Source organism: Falco punctatus, assembly GCF_963210335.1.
Source record: "Falco punctatus genome assembly, chromosome: 5".
NCBI lineage: Eukaryota > Metazoa > Chordata > Aves > Falconiformes > Falconidae > Falco > Falco punctatus.
This window is the reverse complement of record NC_137584.1, coordinates 40,139,975-40,158,423: the sequence shown is the minus strand read 5'-3', so window position 1 is coordinate 40,158,423 and position 18,449 is coordinate 40,139,975. Positions and strand designations below refer to the sequence as shown.

The following is an 18,449-nucleotide window of genomic DNA, read 5'->3' as shown; positions in this document are numbered from 1 at the left end:
TTAGAACTGAATAAAGCCTACAGAAAATTATCAAATTCCCCAGATAAGATACCAGCTACATTTTCCTCGGCTTCTGTAAAATGGTCAGTCACTATTTAGGTGAATTTTTTTTTTTAAAACAAACAAACAAAAAGTTAAAATATAAATTCTGCCATTGGTAGTAAGAGTATTTCAAAGCCAGACTCTGGATCCAAGTAGCTTCAGTCAACTCCAGCTGCAAGCTCTCAATGCAAGTTTGCAAGTTTCTCTTACCCTCCCCGCAAAGACAAGTGAATTTTGCGAACTGCCAAACCAACTCAGAGTAGACTAGAAGTTAAACCCAGATGCTGCCATCCTACATTAATTCACCATAATACAGCTCAATGCAGACTTCTTGCATCTTTGTTAGCCATGTGTTGGGCCTCTGCTTATCACAAAAAAAGGTAGAGCCCTCCTGAATGTATAACACACAGTTACGCCACATCAACAGGATAAATAGGACCCCAAGACAAACAGGTCTTACACATCTCCGACTCCTCTTTGTAGGACTATACCAGAGTAGTAATCATAACAAACTTTTTCTTTGGTGCAGTAAGGATTTGGACAGTACATACTTCAGGTATTTTACAGTTACACTGAATAGCTGCATCTGCTGCAAGAGAAAAATACCATTTCTGGTGAAAGAGAATTTAAAAGTTGGAAAGCAGTGAGAAGAATGTCACTGAGCCTTCATTTCACTGATTTATAACACAACAGCACTAAGATTATAGCATTAACCAAAGATTACATAACAAAACAGAGGATCAGATCCTAACTCTGAGTTATGGGAACTTATATACATTTAAGAAACAGCACAAGGCAATGTTGAAAAATCATGTTCATGAGGTATTTATCTGGTAATTTTGGGGCCCAAATGAAATTTGCTGAAGCATGTGTACAAAGGTAACATTAAGCAAATGTAGATTAGTAGCCCACCCACACCCCCACCCCCTCAAAAAAAAAAAAAATTAAGGAGGGTTTTTTTTCTTTAAAGTTATTTATCACTTAGATTTCTAACTGCATAATTTTAACATTAATGATTTTTTGTTCCAGGATGACAGCCTGCGCGAAGTTCTGCTTCCTCAGTTCTGAAGGGCAGCTCATGGCTGAGACTGCCATCTTCCAGCAGTGCACAGCCCAGCTGGCTGCCTTCCCCAATACCCTTCCCAACAGGTAGATTGTGCAATGACAAGTGATTTTGTGCTTACTCAGCGTCCAGGAGGCAGCCTCTGCTAAGCAGGAATAGTTTTGTCGCCAGTCCTTTCAATTCCTACTCAATTATTGCAGAAAGGAACATTCCTCCCAGTGTACCACATCAAATGGCATGTTATGGCAACTACTCTTCTGTCTCCCCCCTCCCAGTCTCACTGAAACCAGCTTAATAGCCAACCTCTCACCCTCTTTCTGGACCCCAAGTATTATCAAGAGTACAAAGGGAGGTCCTGACCGAAACTTTTTGTTTCACCTTCATCATGGGGTTATTTGCTTCATTTACAGATAGGCAGCTGAATAAATGTATTGAGCTGTCTGCATTTAAGCGGAAAATGACACTGATTGTCACTAAATATAATGAGTGCCGTATGTATGTTTCATTGAAACCACAAGCTCAAATTAGCCTGTCAGAATTTGACTGTACCCTGATGCCAGCCTGACAAGTGACACAATTAGCTCAAGAGAATAGAGAAAAGGCTTGTCAAAGCCATCAAGGCTTTCCACTTGCTCAAGTCCCATCCCTTTGCTCACTGCCTTTATTAAATCTAAATGCATTTTGTATTTGCAGATAGGTAGATGCCATCTCTCTGTTCCCTATTCCTCAACTCCCTCTTCACCACCACTTTCTTACCAAAAACCCATCAAATCTGTGGAGAGGAAAAGGAAGTAATTTCGTTACAGGTCCCTAAAGTCTCATTTTCTTACAGCTAAAGGAAATGTTTACCTGTAGATAAAACCTTATCAGTGGCTCAACTTTGCTTTTCTTGCAGAGCACTAAAAAGCATTAGAATAACATTGGATTTAGAGATGAACTGAAAGAGCAGAGACTTCAAGCAGAAGAGCAGTCTTCCTTCTAACTCTTTCTTTCCCCACCAAATCCATACAGAGGTGCAGCATTTCTTGTCACAGATCTCTTAAAGACCAGCAGAAAAAAAAGTGAGATCAAGCTCAGAATTGCTATCTGTTGCTTCAAGGGCACGAACGTATCTAACATAAACTGCAAACTCACTAATCCCAAGCTTTCCAAAACTGACTCAGAGGCTGGCAACTCCAAGAGGAGTTGGATCTACAAAGCAGCCAGCCTGTTCAGAATGCCCCTTAGCAACAGCACTTGCACCTTTTCCCAAGGACCCCTCTCGGCTCCTTCCCAGCTCTTCACCCTTTTTAGCTGACTCCATTTTTTAGGTGACCCCACACCACCTCTTTGTAATGCCAAAGACTCTGTGACAATACTAACTCAATAGCAAAGAGGGGAGAAAAATAGAAGAAAAAAAAAAAAGAAAGAAAGAAAAAGAAAATGACAGAATGATATATCCCCTTAATGAGTATTTTAGTGGTTTTCCTTCTCTGACTATGAAAATATTCTTATTTGTATAACTGTTTTTAAAAAAATAATATTAAAAAGTGATCTGTGATCTTTTCCACAGACTAGACTCAGCCATGCTGCTGGTATTTCACAAGATGAAGTAACACACTCACTGCTGATCATGGAGTCAAAGGCACCTTGGGAAGTGCTTTGGAAGCTTCCCCAAGATGCCTGGTGTCTTCAAAGGGGCAAGGAAGGGGTATCTGTGTCCTGCTTTTTCTGTGCTAGTGGAAAGTCCAGCAAGGCTAGTTCTTATATTGGCCTTGTAACTGCAGGAGATGCTTTCCAACCCCTTACACACCTCACAGAACAGTTTTCCCAAGGATTATGCTCTTATCACTGTATTTGGAATGGTTTCCTTTAAAGGAAGAAACACTCCAAACTTGTAAGGTCTCCTTGGGGCCATCTCCAGCAGAATCTAAGCATTAAAACTTATATTGAATTCATTAAGGGAAGAAAATCAAAATCCTAGTTCCAAGACTGAAAAACAGGTTACAAATAAAACCTAATTACCTCACACCAAATTCCAAGATTGTACTTACAAGAAGATGCTTTGCCACGTCTTAACTCTGACTTCTCAGTTCCTACAATTCCAGGGCAGAGGTCTTCACAAAATAATCCAGCAGTTCTTTTGAGAAGTGCATATCATATAGAAGTCGCACTAACTTACATGCTATATGAAGTGCTGGTGCAGGACGCTACCTGCAGGCAGAGACCAGCCTTTCACTTTAATGGCACAGCAACTGGTGTGCTAAGAGTGGCTCTTCTAAGCTGATATCCTAAAATTATAGCCTCCTGGCCTCACTCCCTGTGGCTTGGCTTCACCAGGGAGAGGGGTAATGAGTACTCTGGCAAGTCTGGGCTCAGTGGCTACCTTAGCTTCTCACTGGCCCCTTTGCTGAATCGCTCGCCCCATGGCAACCAAGCACGCATAAGGTAATGATGAGTTGGCCTCTCTTAACACATCTTGTGCACTAACCTTTCAAATTAGGCAGTTTTCTTCTTCATAGACTTTTTTTTTTCTTTTGTTTTTGCTGGTTTTGCTCAGTTTTTTTAGACAAGCCCTCAATATTGGTCTAATACAAGTCTACCTTTGTGGCTGCTACCATTAAATTCAGCAATCCTTACACGGGATGCTTACACTTCATGCCCCCTACTTGATTTTCATTTGAACTCCATATTTACTTATTTATTAGAAAATTTAGCAAGTCATTGTCTGTGATGCTGACAGACATTGCCTTTAAAATTTCAGTTATGTGAGGTTGTCATTTTGCAGCTATCACACAAGAAGCTTTTATCCATATTTCTCCACCCAATAAGTAATTTTCATAAAGGTGATGTCTCAGCTTAGAATCCACCCCCTCTAGCACATATGGATCATTTAATCAAAGGCCTCACCTGAAGGAAGGGAACAAATGGATGGGGAAAACATCTAGGACTCTTCCCATGCTTCCATGATGAATGCAAGGGAGGAAAAAGTCAACAATAAGGAAACAGTGAAGAGAAATGAAGAGAAAGGTTGTGTGAAATTTTCAGAAAGGAATAAGGTAGGAGTTTCCAGTTTCTTAGCACTGCTTTGAGATACGTGGGCTCCTTGATGGTATCACTACTTGACCTCAGTTTCTGTCAGTGAAAGATTGCCCCTTTGTCTGCATGTTGCTGAGGAAGGAGGAGAGTAAATTAACTGATAAAGCAGCAGTTGCCCCTGGCAGGACTTCTGTTCCACTCAGATGTCATTGTTTTGCACTTTAAATATCTTTTCACCCGAAGGCACAACATTGGGTCTTACTTTGATAAGGACAAGACTCATAGACAAGACTATGAGGACATGTCATCTAGCTCAACCTGTATTTTCTCTATATGTTGCTTAGCTTAGAACCAGTATTCTGCACTTCAACAGCTAACAATTGCTCAGCTTAAAGGCTTCCCCTTTGGCTTTGCTCTTGGATAGTTTAATATGCTGTCAAGTGCAGCATGTCTTTCAAGAACTAAAATTCAGGAGGGCATTAGTCCAGTGCACACTTTTAAATGATAGTCAAGCCAAAACAATCTTCACTGCTTCTGTAGTTATGCATGAAAATGCAGGTCTGAGGAATGTAGCCTTCTTTAACCCACAAAATACCCCCCCAAACCCTCTTCAGTATACTTTTTGGTGATAGATAATAGCTCATATTCATCTGTAGCAGAAAACATTCCTCATGATCATTCCTCATGAACCTTACTTCTGAGGTATCTCAGGATCCTCAAATCTACACCAGGCAGCCTGTTTAATCTGCTGTATGGTTTGTTGAAGCTTCAACCAAGGGCTGCTAAACAAAAAACTTCAGTTACACTAAGAAACAAAAAAACATAACTAGTGCACCAACACTTAAATATTAATTAGACAGGACTGGAACGTGGAAACATTTGAAATAAATGTTCTTGGTGGTATTATTAAATGTTAAATTTTATGCATACTAAATCATTTTGTAGCCTGATAAAATAGCTTTTATCTGTGGCTTAGGAGATGCATGATTAATATATTTTTTCTAGCCATCAGTGTTTCATTATTAAAGAGTTTGACTAACATTTAGATGGAAAAAGTATAAAAGTCCTTTGAAAAAGCCTAACACTTTTGTGAAGAACATGACTGAAATAAGTAATTTTCCTTGGAGGGGGTGGGGTGTTATTATCATTTATTTTAAAATACCACATACTTGCCACTTGAGGCCCTTCTGAAATCTGGGGTAAGGAGAGGTTGGGGTCTTTTTTTTCCCCTAGTTTGTTCTTGAATATATAAGTCAAGTATTTTTTTCTTGTGCTGACAACTAAGGTGCAAGGAAGACCTAAATAAACATGAGAAAATAACTTACAAAATAACTGGAATTTTTATGTTTGGATTGTCTTTGTATTTGATATCAGCCAAAATCAAGACTTTTAGTAATAGTTAACACTTTTCACTACAGATTTCAGTTTACAGATCTATACCCTGTATACCTGATAAATATATGCTGTATAAAAGAAATCAAACATAAATTAATTAAGAGAGTAGAGAAAGATCACACAAACTTGCAGGGCCAGGAAGGGAACCCAGAGCAGTGCTGCCTGTTTTGGCAGGAGTTATAGAAGGGTCCTGGACACTCAGCACACAAAAGCAGAAGAGATCTCTATAGTGTAAATACTGAACACACAACTGAGCGACACTGCTGCATGCATCACACAGCCAAAATAAGCCTTCCATCACTATAACATCTTGGCACACATCTATTTCAAATATCTATGCATTCATACAGTGATTTTTATGGTATCGCTGGTGTATCATTGCATTGAGCAAAATTAAATTGCTAGATACAACACAACAAGGCAGTGGATGGAAGTTCCCCAACATCTGTGATACGGATTTCTCATCTTGCCTCCACATACCAGCCTGCTGGTCACACGTAACAGCTCACAGCACAGGCAGACAAGCAAATGGAGCATCAGCCTCCAAGCTTTAGGGTCTGAACACAAGCAAAGGCATCTCAAAACAAGGAGAAACCAGCACTCAGCATTGCAGCTGACGCCAACCCGTTGGTGGCCCAATCCATGGTGGCTCAGCTCTTGGTAAGTTTCTGGTAGGTATTAGGGAAATTGTAAGGAGAATTACAAGCAGGCATTTGAAAGAGAGCAATGAACTCACTTCATAGTGGTGGAGGAGAGCACCAGGATTGCTCAAAAGCACCTGCGCTAGAAGGAAACAGCATGAAAGTACTTACCCAAGAACATAAAAAAAAATACAGTGAAAGTATCTGGCATTTCTGGTTCCAGATGGTTACTGGAGGTGGGAGTCAAGCTCTCAGTGCTGGGAGGAAGGCTAGGCAGGCTTTGGGAGAAAAGCTGTGGCTTATGTTTGACATGACGCAGAGAGGAGAGCAGAGTGATGAAAATTATGTGCAATACAAATGATGATTGCAGCAGTAGTGCATAATTGCAACCTAAATGGAAGGAGGGAAAAACAGGGTTCTTGGTTATAGTTTGAAATGGCAAAGGGAGAGCAATTCAGGGAGAAAAAAAAAGTCTTGTTTTCTGATGGAAGAAGGCTCAAGGTAAATGATTCTATACCCAGGAGGGCAGATTTCGGTAAAAACAGACAGAGAAGAAAATGCAACACTGCAGTAACTTTCTTATCCCAGGCTAAAAGCTGATTCCACTTTTTCCTTGCTCTTCAAAGTATCACAGCACCACCATTTCCTAGGAGTCCAGTAAGGACCAGCCTGAGCCTGAATAAATGCAGCAGGAGCACTGTTGCTTTACAATAGGCTTTTCTGGAGCTTTCCCACCACACCCTCTGAAGGAATAAAACAAGTTGATAGCTGAATAATGTAATCAACAGCAATTCATTGCCTTGAAGTTTAGTAAATAAGCAGAAAATATGGACTATAGGGTAACGTACTTCAGAAAAAATGACTGTACTGAAGCAGACTGGAATTTCCTGTGTTAATGAAAATTTTATATACTTTGTGCTTTATGGTTACATAGTTCAAATGCTATACTTCAGGAGATATAGCATGATAGGTATGGAATTTAAAAACATTAATGAAGATTCTGGGCAAAACATATGAATTTTGTTAAATAATTTTTTGAATAACTGTGAAATTGCTAACCAGGAAAGTTTAACTCCCATCCAGAAATCAATTAGCTGCCACATTAACTAAATGCATGCAACTTGTTCCACTAAAAGCAGCGTATATTCTTAGTGAGTAAAACATCCTGCTGCCTTCACTCTCCTGAAAAACACCAGTGATGACAAATCATAACAGGTTTGGGTTGTTGTTTGTTTTTTGGGTTTTTTTGGTGCCATGACTGTCATCTTGCCACCCTGCTACGTGGCAATTTGGTGTTAGCAGAGGGTGGCTTTGGTGCCCTCCTGCCCAGGTTTCCCACCGGCAGAACCTGGGCTTGCCCTGTCCCACAGCTCCTGGTGCTGGTAGCCCCACATAAGGGAAGTTCGGGGGAAGAAAAAGTAAAATTTCCCCAAAAGGGTGGTAAGGAGAAAAAGTCCAACAACTTCCAAGCAAAATTATATGTATTCGATATGAACTGTCATGCAGGCTGCCCCACCGTCTGTCTAACAGCAGGAGTAAGTACTTCTGCCTAATAACAATCAGTGGACTAATTAATGCAGCCTATTTACAGAAAGCCTAGGATGGTAAACGTGGTGAAGGGGGGGGGGGGGGGGGGTAATCTACATGCTTTTAGTCTAAGTGTTACAACTATTTTATCCACAGAACTGTAAGGCATTAGTTATCAAATCAAAGCTAATAGAGATAAAGGGAGTTTGATCTGAAATACAGTTTATAAATACCATTTCACGACTGATGATGTGTCTTACACTTCCATAACCACAACCTACATGAATCTGTGATAATAAACATTTGCAAATCAACTCCCTCAACCTCTTAACTGAAAAGTGTAACAGCAAAAAGATGTGTTTTAAGAGAAGCTGAAAGCATTCCTCATCATAAGCAATAATGAGAAGGAGCAAAAAACCCCAAAACCTAAAGTGTCTACAGCACTGTCAGAAAATCTTGAATATTACTCCCTGAGTTGTGTGACTCCAGGACAAAATTCACCTACCATCACAGCAGGTTACACACACAGGAAAAGCATTGAAAATACAAAAACACTGCTTTACAAAAAAAATAAATCTACCCACTACCTGTGTTCTTCACATATAGAAGCAAGTAGTCAACAAGTAAAATCTAAAAGCAGAGAAGGACACTGCTACATTGGAAAAGAGGGAAAAATGAGACAAACAATCAACCTGGGAAATAAAACCCAGACCTTATTCAGAGGGACTTGCAATGGCATTTGCCATTGTAAAGCCAGAATCTGATATCATTATTCATCAGAAATCTTTTTAAATTCTTCAGTTAAGCCTGAAGTAAGAACACAGAAGAAATCTGACGTGAAACTGTCAGGTTTTGGTTAGAGGTTTTTTGTATTTATTCTTCATGAGCACCCAGCAGTGAATAGAACTCAGACTCTTCTTACAAAAGAACAGAAACAGCATTGAAAAAATAAACTGTTACTTTTAGAAATGCAGTTCAGGCTGACGAGCTGAAGCACTTTCTTTTTGAGAGGTGCTTTGTATCACATCTGGATGTCACAAGATACAGATATAGATATTACTTCTGTCAAGTCAGAAGTATAACAGAGATGATAAGGAAAATCACAGAAGTGAGTTTTCCAGTGCAAGAGGAAGATTTCAAACTTGTTGACACGAAATAGAGGGTTCATACCTCAGATCAGTGAGTCAGCTCAGAGCATTGATACAATTCATTACAAATGCTTCTCCATAAAACAAGTAACTCATATACATTATTTCAACCTGAGTCTTGCCTTAAAAAGTTGGTCTCCATAAGTTGTTGGCTTACAACACTGAAAAAAAGGTATCTAGCCACCTCCTCGGTATGGGTAGTAGAGGTAACAAACTCAGAATTCTTGTTTTGTGGGAAATGATGATGTTTCACCACAACTCAAAACAAAATAAGGCAAAACATTCTAAAAAAAATTATACATTTCACAATGAGTCAGCAGTAACACACTTCAGACTTTACTACAGCTATCAATGGCTCAGGCTCATTTAATACAAAAGCTAAAATATTTTCCCCACCAGTTAATAAAGATTGAAATATTTGCTTCTGCTCGAACAACATCTCCTGCTTCCACTGTTGTGAAATATTTTGACAGAACCATTTGATTGTTTCATTACAAACAGGAGAAAACCTGAAACGGATGATATTCCATTTATTTCTATGGAGTGGCCTCCTTGGTTATTCAAGCTAGTATTTTAACATCTGAATTACACCTCCTGAATTTTAGCTTTCAATAAAGTCTTAAAATACAATTAAAACCCAAATACAATATTACTGACTATCACTAACCACACAAATTTCTGAGGGTAGAAACATGAAGTTTCTAGGAATTCACAGACTAGCACAGTCCTAATCCATATTCTCAAACAGGTGCAATATTATTCTACATTGAATCCAAGGGCAAAGACCTGCAAACCTTTACAGGGAAACTTCCCGTGAAACCAGGCCAGGAGTTTTCAGTTGCAACTGTGAGGCAAGTCCCCTATCAACAGCAAACCTGATTTCTGTTTATACAAACACCAGCTTCTGCAGAATATTAGAGCAAATGAAAAAATATAAATAATATCTTTAGGTGCAAAAGTGAAAGTAGTATCCTCTTCATTCCATTCCTTAGATATTTTAATGGTTTTGTGTACACAACCTGTGCAGATATGCTCAAGGCATCTCAGAGCCTTCTAGAAGGCCAGTTATATTTGCTTGTTATTGAGCCTACTGTTGTCTTTACTTGCAAGAAAACAGCTATCTTGCTTAGGCAGAATATCATTTAAAAAAGCTACCAAAGGTCCAGATCCAAACTAAGCTTTGGCATCCCTAAGAGTATGAAAATTGTCATTCTCAGTTAAACCAGAGGTCTACTTAGTCCGATAACTTGTCACTGACAGTGGCCGTAAGAAGATGCCCTGGAAACAGTGCAAGAAAAGAAGAAGCACGTATGAGTCACAGCATCTCTTTTTTCTTCCCACTGTTCATGCTGGCGGAGTTTCCCAGCCGCACTTGGTGTCCGCATCACTGACTCCCTCAATTAATTTTTCTTCCAAGAAAGAACCTGTCTTTTCTCTTGACCTCCAGGACATTCCATCATTTGGCCTATATGTATCCTTTTGTTTCATAAGGTTCCGTTGCTACAACTGGTTCTGCAGCTCAGATTCTGACTAATTAGCCTTGCATTGAAAGGACAGCATTACTACCTTTCATAAACTGGAACTCATTCAATTAAAACTAAATAACTTCTTAATAAAAAGGATACTGCAAAATACGAGTGAATAAAGGCAGTTACTTAATTAAGCAGATGGTAAGCCATAACACAGATATTTCTTTGACACACACCACCCACCCCAGTACCTGCAGTTTTGGATATGAAGACATTTCCCCACTTCAGAAAACACATGAGTTAATAATTTTCAAACTATGAAAGAAACTTTTACCTAAAAAGTGTTGCTTTGATTTCTCTTTTGTATTTCTTTTTTTTTTTCTAAGAAGAAAAAGATAAATTTAAAATAAGGGAAAAAATAGAAAGGCTGATATGGGAACAAGTTTTACACTTGAAAGAAAAATATCTTTTGTTCAATATGCAAAAAGCAAAGATCAAGTGTTTTCCAGTCCTCAATGCACTGGCTGACAGAAAGGTCTGTAGTTCATAACACAACAAACCAAGCCAACAGCAGCCATGTTGACACCAGATTCTGCAAGAAACCTTCTCTTCATCTGGATGGGACTGGAGCTTTCCACACTTCCATGACATCCTTACCACACCAAAGGTTCGGAGCTTCCAGACCTGGAGCTGGCCAGGGTGCACACTCAGATCCAGCCCCTGCAGCAGATCAGGGCTCAGGTGAGCTGCAATCTTCTCCACTAAAATCCATATACAACTCATCCAAGGAGAATAAGCACATGTTGGCTGCAGCTGCTGGTACAGCAGGGGCAGGAGTTGTAAGGTGTCCTGGGAAAATTTTTCCCAGAGACAAAATTATTTTCTGATATTATATAATTTTTAAGGGTTTAATGTTACTGAAGATGTGATTAGGATTAAAACAATTTCCTTCTGAATTCATGCATTCAAATAATTATTTCCAACAGGGAAAACAATCCTGCCTTGAACCTCCACTTGTACAAAAACGCAATTACACCAGGGGGTCGGGGGCAGGCTATGGCTATGAAACATCTTGGCAGAGAAACAGGTATTTCAGCATGCATTATAATGAAATACCACCTTCTTGTTCTTACCTTTAACTCGTTTTTCCACACACATGCAAACAGGTATTGGAAGGGGAATTTTCTGTCTCAGTTTTTCACTAATACAAAGCCTGATTCCACAAGTCTCAGCCATGTGGATAGCCCTTATCAAAACTACTCAAGTGAGGAAGGAGGTAAAGTATCAGCTCTGCTTAGTGCTTTATTTATTTAATCATAGATAATAAGTATCTGCAGTATGGGTGCTAGTCACCTATTGAACTCAGCAGAGCCGCATTTTTGCTAGCCAAAAGAACAGACTGAAGAAGTAATTGTGTAAGGTAACACATTTTTCAAATACGCTGACTTTTCCTAGCATGGGGCATACAGTTTTCTAGTGAATATTCAGGATTTTCTCAGGTTTTACATGTCCAACAGCATGGTCCTTGCCTTCAATTCAGCTTCTCTGGCCCTTACAAAACCCCTTGTAGGTGGTTTTCATACTTTCTGTTAGGGCCTCCTGCCACTGTTAATGTTTTGGAGGTTTACTGATTAAAAATGCTTTCAACCATACCCATTTCTGGTCAAGTATGTCCATGCAGAAGTAAGCAGCAAATAAACTTCCCATATTTCTTCCCTTCCCAAGGGAAATGACAACCACAGCATTTTCCCTTTGAGGCTTTTCTGTTCTCCTCCTTAAGTGACCTCACTTATCAATCTCTCTCCCTTATCACCATATGAGTGTGATTTATTGCAACCAGTATGAAAACTGTGCTTTGGGCTCTCAAATAGCAAGCTATGCCACCTGTGACATGAAATAGAGACACTTTGAAAACATTACAGCTACTTGAATTAGTCTTTCCTTTCATTTTCAGCAAAAGAAATCATCCACCCCAGGCTTTAGAACATTCCCTTCTCTGACTTGCATTTTTGGTATTAAAATCCCTATCAAGTTTAAAGATGAGTGCGGGAAGGAACAGAAAAAAGATTTTAATTGTGCTCACTCCCAGGTCAATAATAAGAACTGCTAAGGGCAGGGGTACCAGGAGAGAACAGGAAAAATGGCCATGGCTTGTGAATAGTACCTTAGACCAGCAGTCTGGAGCATAATATTCCAAACACTATTTAGTAATTGCTCTGCCTGTGGAGTTTCATTTCTTTTTCATTTTTTTCCCCTCCATAATACCTTTAAACTAGCAACCAAATAAACATCACACAGTATTGCCACTCAGGAGCTAGGCCAATTCTACTACATGCTACTTATTTCAATGACATACAAAGGCATAAGCTATTTGCCCTTAAGCTGCTAAAGCACGCATGCATATACAAGTGATCGCCATTACAGTTCTGACACTTCTTTTTATGCTAGACATGGTGAGAACACCGCAGTGACATTATTTATAAAGGAAATTTGCAAGTTTTAATGGAATCCATGGGGTCTGTTTACATATACACTAGAGAATAGACTTTTACCAAAAGGGGAGGAGGGGAAATAAAAGCCATGAGAAAGCTGAAATTTCCAGTCTGCACCAAAAATGAAATTGTTTTCATGCAGATGTTGCCTGCTGGGAGTTTTAATTAAGTGCCTTAGGGGGTATGCTCAGCAGATAACCGTGCTCCTTGGCCAGACTGCCTCAGCTCCCAGCATGCCCTGCCATTTCCAGACTTAACAAGTATATGACCTTCATGAAGTGTGGGATCCTGCTCCTGTTGGGAGTGTCCATACTGGAGAAAAAGTGAATGAAAAACAAAACTACAGCTTCCCAGCACATCATTGCTAGATAACCACATAGAAACATACTCGCTGACAGCATGCCTTTTGAGGAGAAAGTCTGAGGTTTTCTTCTGAGAGCAGGCACTTTTCACACACCAGCAAGTAGTTGAGTCAAAACCAATTTTTCAAAAAAAGAATTTACTTAGGTCTAATACACACAAAAAATAAAAGTTGTTTCTCCTAAAGTTCATGCCTGGGTTTTGTGACATTTGTGGGCTGGGGGTAGAAGTGGAAGGAAATCATTCAACTGGTTGTCAGGTCTCGGAAAAAAAGGAAAACCAAGAATGCCCCAGTGCAGACTTCTGGCATAACGCTTGAACACTACCGAAGTTCTGCTTAAAACATTAGCATCAGTTTTGAGTGTATAGTGGTCCTCTTCAGATGGGTGAGGATTACCCTTAACTGAGATAGTAACATCAATCAAAATATCTGCATCTGCATTATCTCTCATGGTTATAGCACTATCACTTTTCTTTCCCCTGAAGCACTGTGGCCTTATTGTACAATTTAGTACCAGGTGTGAAAAAAGATTGTTGCAGTAACTACATTGGAGGCCTACTTTCAAATTTGCCAGAATTTTGCACTGTTTCATATGCCACTGCAAATACTTCATTTGACTCTAGACGCGAGAGCAGGTTTTGTTCAGCCACCTGTACAACACAAAAATGACAATTAGTTGGGATAAATAAATTAATATTCTTGGGGAAGTTAGAAATTAAAGAAAGCAATAAATTTGCTTAAACTTTCTTATGCAAATGTAGGTCAGTTGTGAACTAATTCCCTTGTCTGACAAGAATTTTCAGCCGCAGTTCTATTTCCTGCACACCCCCCACCCCCCCACCCCCCCCACCCCCGGCCTCCGCCATGGCCAGTAGTTTCCAGCAGTCTGATCTTTCCACTCCTTTGTTTCACAAAGTCAGTCTGTGAGACTTCAGGTAAAAATTCTGTTTGGGGAATGTATTTTTATTATTTCTTAATAAATACTTTATGTGTCTCATTCCACATCCAGCAGTACTCTGGTCACAGGGGTTAATAATGAAAGTCTGCAATTATGGATGGTGGCTGGTCACTTCAGCTTTACAGCCTTAGTTCTCCCTGTGGTTGCTCCAAGATGATATAAATATGCCATAAGTGCCCTTATATTCAAATATACTTTGACTTTGCAGCAAAGAGCAACATTTGTTAAGATAACAGTGTGGATGTATTTCAAATAATATAAGGTGCCTTTCAAGTTCACAGAGAATTATGGTAAAGCACAACACACACACTAAGAAATAAATTGTTTTGTATATTTAACAACGGTAGTATATTGTTTCATAACCCTTCACCTCCATGTGTGTGCACACTTCAGACGAAAATACAGAAATCTGCCCATCCAAGACAGAGAAACTGTGCACTGTGTATTATTATTTTTTTCTCCTGGAAGGGCTAATCAACCTAATTTGCATGCACAATATCAAATATCCATACCACCACAGTACACAGCCTTCATAGGTAAAAAAATATCTGAAGCAATAGGATAATCTTTCTTAGAGCACAGAGACATGCCCTTGCTAATGCAGCTATAGCAGTTACAGGACCAATACCACTGTTTGCTACTTACATGTTCTCCAGTCTAGTTTTTTGCACAGTGAAAAAGTCTAAATGATGAAGAACAATGATGAAGACTCCAAAATGGTAATATCAGAAGGTAATATGGTGATTTTCTACATTTTTCAGTTGCAGAGACAGAAGTAATTCACCAAGTTAATTTTGTCCAGATCATACTAAGCAACCTTATTATATCAAAATGATCTTGTGCTTGAAGTACCTTGATTGCTACTGTCTAGGTCTGGGTTACCCAGTATTTTAGTTTTCTGAGTGATAGAGCAGTTTGGCTTAGCTCAGACTGTAATGATCAACCCAGTTACATAGCCTGAAATGCACAAAATAAGATGATCTAGAGGTTCCTGTAGCCTTGTTTTTCTAAATAGTTTTAAAGGGCATTTCATCACATTACTATTACCCACATTGTTTTGGCATGCCTATCCTACTATTTTTCCTCCTCTTTCCTTAACACCCACAAGATTGTAAGTAAAGAAATACAAAGCTAGGGATTCCAGCTGTTTTGCTGAAACCTCAAAATGTAGGGTCTGACATTGCATACTGCCACTGCAGCTGCTCTGCTGCCTCAGGAAAATACCAATCCACACTCAAATGCCAAAGGTGCCATTTAGGCAAACTGGTAGGTGCCTACATAGAAAAGTAACTAAAAATTCTCAAGAATCTACTCAGATACCTAGGGCACCAAAAGTTTCTAGTAATTCAAGCAAAAACTGAAACTGTGCTACCCTGCAAGCTGACAGCACCAGTGCCTTCTGTAAGCAGATGCCTAACTGCTTACATCAAGAGCTCACAAAGCAGGTGAGTTCTCACACACCTGAGAAACACAAGCCAACAGGCATATATAACACCCTGAGAGATGTGTAGAGAAGCACCCTGGGTGGTACCCACCTTCTGGCTAGAAGGAGTTTGGCAATTACAGGCTGAGATGAGGAAACTGGAAATTAGGTGTAAGGTCTCTCTCCTGCCTGGACAGAGCTGCATCACATGCAGCACAGGAGCACATCCTAGCCATGGCAGTACTCTCTCTTGTGCACGTTACTTCTCTTTGATAAGATACTGAAATGTTCACTAAGTGTGATGGGAAGAGTAAATAACCAGTCACTGGGACACTCAGCTGGGAATTGAGACACTTGTGTTCTGGTCTTCACATCCAAAAAAAATTTTCAGTATTATACCCAAAGTGGAACAGTCCTTAAAAAGAAAATAATAAAAAAAAAACCAACCACAACAACCACCACAAAACTATGAAAGCAATTGAGGCAGACTAATATATAATCCAGAGCATTCACTTGCAGGGGAAAAAAGGGTTCAGGTTTCTTTACTACATTCAGATCAGGGATCTGGGATTAAAAAATAAAGCATACTCATGGTTAGAAGGTAAGGTGTGTGTTTCCTCTCCCCAAATAAGCAATAATGATGCTCAACAAGACTGACTGCAAAGACGCAGAAACTTGTGACAGCCATGAAGGGAGTCTACTAAATACCTTTGGTTTTACTCTGAGACAGTATGTAGGTATAGATACAGATGGCAGCATTACACTTGTGCACATTTGCATGCTACAGAAATCAGATCTTAGCTTAAAACTTATAAAAACAGTGAGCAAAACAACATCTGCAGATCTCCATCCAGTGGTAATGTTAGCAGTATTATATACAGAAAAGTATTGCTCCATCACCACAAACTAAGTTTTAATTCCAAATTGGTAGGCAGGCAAATGACAGTTTACCAAAATTGTCATTACTTTTTCATAGAAGCAGCCAGAAGATCCTTAATTTCACATATACAGGCAGAAAGCAATCCCTCAGCACTAACCTTTCTCTCAGAAAAGATTTCCTGAGCATCTCTGTAGATAAAAAGGTGCAAAACAGTCATTTACAGATCCTAGACAGCCACCCAGACCACACGATAACTTTTTAAGAAGAGATTATTCTTCCTAAAGGTGTCATTCTATTCCATGTTATTCATAACTCCATCTTGAAACACTTATTAAAGAAGTATTACCTGCTCCACTGTAACCAACGACCCAGAGTGGAGCTGGGAGGGTACTTTAGGAGACTCCTGGGCTGTTTGTCAGCCCACAGGGCATCACCCAGCTGCCCAGAGAGGGCTGTGACAGCTCAGCAGCTGCCGAAAGCCAAAAGATGCAAACAGCTCATGACAGACAAGGAAAGACCAAGGAGATCAGTAAGCTAGATCAGATGTGGCAGGCACACAGAGAAATCTTAAAAAAAGAATACCCTGCAGGAACACTATGAACAAGCCAGAAGGAACATACTGTGTCCAGTAAAGATTTCCACTCACACACACACACATTCCTGCCCCATAGCAAAAGGAAACTAGGAGTTTCTGTCTTTTAAAGCAAAGTAACATTAGGATAAGCAGGAAAGACCTCTTGTTGAAACCCATACCCCTGCAGACTGTACAGAGCTACAATTCAGCCCAAGTGTGTTTGAACACATGTACATCAAACTGGGTACCAACACACATAACTACAAAATGGTGCAGGGCCACCTCCCCACATCATCATTGAAAAGATTCACAGAAACCACCATCAAAGCTCTTCAAGTACTTAGAAACAAATCACAAAGAGAAAAAACAGGTTTGCTTGCTTTTTGCAAACATCTTCTGACATCTGTGTGAGGTAAAGGCTTCTCATTTATTGTTTGCTTATATCACTTCTGCCACTCTTCTTCCCATTATGCAGACTGAAGCATATTGCACCTTATCTGTATGGATTTTTCTTTTCCAACATGTTTCTTCCTATCCCTGTTACCTTATAACATCTCTAATTAAAATTTCAGTAATTCCTTGGCACCTGAATAATAGTTAGCTCACAAAGACTTCAGAACATGTTTGGAACCTTATTTAGATTTGAATTTGTTTTCCCACTCATGTCTTCACTTAAGAAAATGAGGAGAGACTGGCTTCTGCATGAACACTCTTTAAAACAGTAGAGCATACAAGTGTACCTATTTTATATAAAAGCCTATCTCTTCCAAAAAGCAGATTCCCACCTGGAATTTATATTGCTTCAGTAAGCTATGAATGTTCTCATTAGTGCATCTTGCTTTTGACAGCTGCACATTTCCCTCATTATAATTTTGGAGGATTAGCATACCTCTTGAACAAAATTTTTCTCCAGCTTGGTCTTGTCTCATAACAATGACATCTGCCAGACATACTTCAAGGGGACATATTATTACAACCTTAAATATATGCTATGCAGGCCTAATACTAGGAAACACTGATGGCAATCGCACAATTCTTCCTCTGTGTTACCATCTTTCCCAGGTGCTGGTGCCCTTTTACTTGACCTGGCTGCAGCTTCTCTGTAGACAACTCTTCTGGAGCAGACCCAGCCCATGGGCCAGCGGGGGGCATGGGCAGCCCCTGAAAGTAGCAGGATAATAGTGTACCTGTGTGACCCCTGAAACAAGGAGGAGAGGCAGAGCAAGGCAAAGGTGTGTAAGGGTAGAAGCAAATGTCTGCATGGAGAAAGGATGGTTTGCAGGTATCAGGAGGGGCTGTAAAGCAAAGGTTTAAACCTCAAATAGTTGGAGGGGAGAAAAGAGGAAAGACAAGCTAGGACAAGGGAGGAGGGGACTTTACTCACAGATCTCAAAGGTCCCATTAAATCATGTGATTACTATCCACAGCTTCCTAAAAACTGTATTACTTACTTTTCTC

The 18,449-nt window shown here is 39.7% G+C and overlaps 1 protein-coding gene across 1 annotated transcript in view; it reads right to left on the bottom strand.

The window, feature by feature from the left end:
- Positions 1-555: 555 nt before the first annotated feature.
- Positions 556-18,449, bottom strand: part of PDE10A (phosphodiesterase 10A) — a 255,673-nt gene continuing 237,779 nt past the window's right edge. The window contains exon 22 of the mRNA XM_080390538.1: positions 556-18,449. This exon is cut by the window's right edge and continues 26,282 nt beyond it. The gene's annotated coding sequence lies outside the window, so the exon portion shown is untranslated.